Source organism: Echinops telfairi, unplaced genomic scaffold (assembly GCF_000313985.2).
Source record: "Echinops telfairi isolate 266 unplaced genomic scaffold, ASM31398v2 ScPeMD7_7469;HRSCAF=8507_0, whole genome shotgun sequence".
NCBI lineage: Eukaryota > Metazoa > Chordata > Mammalia > Afrosoricida > Tenrecidae > Echinops > Echinops telfairi.
The window spans coordinates 82,363,046-82,366,898 of record NW_022111372.1 but is presented as its reverse complement, the minus strand read 5'-3'; positions in this window follow the sequence as shown (position 1 = coordinate 82,366,898).

Genomic DNA, 3,853 nt, shown 5'->3' with positions numbered 1-3,853 from the left:
ATAGGAACCTAGGAATAGCATGTTAAAAGGAGAGTGCTAGTCGGCATTAGGCCTGGGAGGTGCTGAGACTCTGCATTTCTGACAGGGTCCCCAGGTGATGCCAGTACTGCTGATACAGAAGCCACACCCGAGTAAGCAGGAACTAGATCGTGTCTAAGGCCACTTACGGGGTGATCAAAAATGAAAAGTAGGGACAGTAAACTGATTCTGCCCCAGATGTTCTTAAATATCTTGGGCTCCAGTATGAAGACTGGGTTCCTTGCCTTTAACCAGCAAACCTCTTCCCTCGAGTCAGCTCCAACTCAGAGCAGCCCCACAGGCCAGAGTTGAAGTGCTCCATGGGATGTCCAAGACTGCCGATCTTTATGGAAGCAGACGGCCTTCATCTTTTTCCAGGGAGCATATGGTGGGTTTGAACTGCTGATCTTTGGTTAGCAGTCTGGTGCTCAACCCACCAGACCGCCAAAGCGCCTCCTTGGAATCACCAAACTCACCGCCATCAAACCGCTCCTAACCCACGGCTGCCCGACAGAGGGTTACTGAGACTCTAAGTCTTTACAAAAAGACTCATCTTGCTCCAAAGGGGAAGCTGGTGGGTTTGAACTGCCTGCCAACATTTCCTTGATATCACCACCAGAACCCTGGTTGTTGTTGTTAGCTGCCAACAAGTGGGTCCTGAGCCATAACAACCCTATGCCCAGCAGAATGAACAGCCACTGTTTTAATCCATATCATCCAAGCCTTCCTCTTTTTCACTGACTCTCTGCTTTACCAAGCATAATATCCTTCTCCAGGAAATGGTTTCTGCTGATAACCTGTCCAAAGTACATTAGACAGAGTCTCCCCTTCCTTACCTATAAGGATCACGCCGATATACTTTTTCCAACACAGATCCGTCTGTCCTTTTAGAAGTCCATGGTACTCTCAATGTTCGTCACGAGCACTACAATTCAAATGTGTCAAATGTCCTTCTGTCTTCCTTATTCAATGGCCAATTTTCATATCCAAATGGAATAATGGAAAATACAAAAATACCATGGGTTGTGTCAGGCGCACCTGGATCCTCAAAGTAGCGTCCATGCTTTCCAACACTTTAAAGAGCTCTGGTACAGCAGATTTCCCCAACCCAACGTGTCGTTTGCTCTTTTGACTGCTGTTTCCATGAGCATTGATGTGGACCCAAGCAAGACAAAATCCATGACAACGTTAACCTTTTCTCTATTTATCATGATAAATGGATTGGTCCAGTTGTGAGGATTCTGGTCTGTACATTGAGTGATCATCCAGACTGAAGGCTGCAATGCTCGTTGTTTATCAGCGAGTGCTTCAAGTCCTCCTCACTTTCAATAAATAAGGTTGTGTCATCTGCATACTGTAGGTTAATAAGCCTTCCCTCGATCTCGATACACCATTCTTTTTCATATAATCCAGCTTCTCTAATAATATTCTCAGCACACAGATTAAATAAGTATGGTGAGAGGATACAACCCTGATATACCCTTTCCTTGATTTTAAACCATGTCGTATTCCTTTTTTCTGTTTGCACAACTGCCTCTTGATCCGTGTACAAGTTCCACAGGAGCACAGGGAAGTGCTCTGGAATTCCAAGTCTCCTCAAGGAGATCCATAGTTTGTTATGATAGACACCGTTAAATGTGTTTGCATCATCAATAAAACACAAGTGAACATCTTTCTGATCTCCTCTGCTTTCAGCCAAGATCCATCTGACATCTACAATGATATCCCTTGTTCCACGTCCTCTTCTGAATCTTGCCGGAGCCCCTGGCAGCTCCCTGTCAATGTACCCTTTAACAAAATTTCACTTCCATGTGAAACCAATGATATTGTTCTACAATTTGAGCATTCTGTTGGGTCACCTTTCTTTGGAATGGGGACAAATATACCTCTTTCCCCCTCTGTTGGTCCAGTAGCTGTTTCCCAAATTTCTTGGCATCAATAAGTGAGTGCTTCCAGTGCTTCCACAGCTCCCTTGAACCATAAACCAAAAAGCCAAATCACTATCATGGGGTCGATGTTGACTCATAGTGAACCCCTGTGGGTTTTGGAGACTGGAACTATTTACAGGTGTACAAAGCCCAACCTTCCTCCTGGTTTTGAACTGCTGACCATCCAGATCCCAGCCCCGTGCATAACCACCACACCACCAAGGTGCCTTGAACTGTTGCACCCTATAAAAAGGAACTTCACGTCTATCCTCAGTCAGGCTTTCAGCTTCACAATGAGGTCCTCTGTGTCTGGGACTCTGCCAGGGGCCGGGGGCACGGCGAAGAACAAGAGAGCTATGCTTTCTGAGCACATGCTGCTTCCAACCCACTCGGGAGGAACGTGGGACAGACCATACGTTTGGCCCTTGGTTGCTGTCCTGTGATCTGCAGCCTAAGGTGGCCTCGTGGGTGTCAGAGTAGAATTGTGCTCCATACAGCTCCCAGTGGCTGCTTTTTTGGACATAAATCACCAGGCCTTTCTTCCAAGACCTCTGGGTGGAATCAAACTTCCAGCCTTGCAATTAGCAGTTGAGCATATTAACCATTTGAATCACACAGACTTTTAGGCCATAAATAGGTTGGTAAATAAATATGATCATTTAAACTAAAGGAAACCAATGAAAGAATCACAACACAGAGTGATGGGAGAGAGCCGCTTCCTCTGCCTATTATAAAGTCCAAGGCCACCACAGCCCATCTCTATCTGTCCCTTTTGCCTCCTCCCGTCAATATACCACCCACTTTGAGTGGGGTAAAGCTGGGGCTGAGTATGTCATAGAGTTCACGGGTGTCTTTACAACCCTAGAGAAAGCTGGGGCTCACTTGAAGGGCGATACCATCTCCGCACTTTCTGCCGGTACCCCCGTGTTTGTGATGAATGTGAACCACGAGACGCGTGACAACTCCCTCAAAATTGCCAGCAATGCCTCCTGTGCCACCACCTGCTTGGCATCCCTGGCTAAGGTCATTCACGCCAATTTGGCATTGTGGAGAGACAGTGTCCATGCCATCACTGCCCCCCAGAAGACTGTGGGTGGTCCATCCAAGAAACCCTGGCAAGAAGACCTTGGGGCTTCCCAGAACATCATCCCTACATCTACTGGCACTACCAAGGCTGTGTGCAAAACTGTCCCTGAGCTGACTGGGAACCTCACTGGCATGGCCTCCCATGTCCTCAACCCCAAGGTGTAGGTCGTGGATCTCACCTGCCAACTGGAGAAAGCTGCCAAGTACCATGGCATCAAGAAGGTCGTGAAGCAGGCATCAGATGGTTCCCTAAAGGGCATCTTGGGCTAGTGTCCAGTGGTTCTCAACCTGTGGGTCGTGACCCCTTTGGGGTCGAACGACCCTTTCATAGGGGTCACCTGATTCATAACAGTAGCAAAATTACAGTTATGAACTAGCAACAAAAATAATGTTATGGTTGGGGGGTCACCACCACATGAGGAACTGTATTAAAGGGTCGCAGCATGAGGAAGGTTGAGAACCACTGGGCTGCACTGGCAACCAGGTTGTCTCCTGCATCTTCAACAGTGACACCCACTCTTCCACCTTTGATACTGGAGCAGAAATTTCCTTCAATGACCACTTTGTCAGCTTATTTCCTAGTGTGACAATGAGTTTGAACAGCGGCAGCTCTTCTGGTCCACATGATCTCCAAGAAATAAGAACCCCTGGACCACCAGTCCCAGCAATAGGGTTAGAAGGAGAGACACACTCCCCGGACCACCAGTCCCAGCAATAGGGTTAGAAGGAGAGACACACTCCCCGGACCACCAGTCCCAGCAATAGGGTTAGAGGGAGAGACACACTCCCCGGACCACCAGTCCCAGCAATAGGGTTAGAGG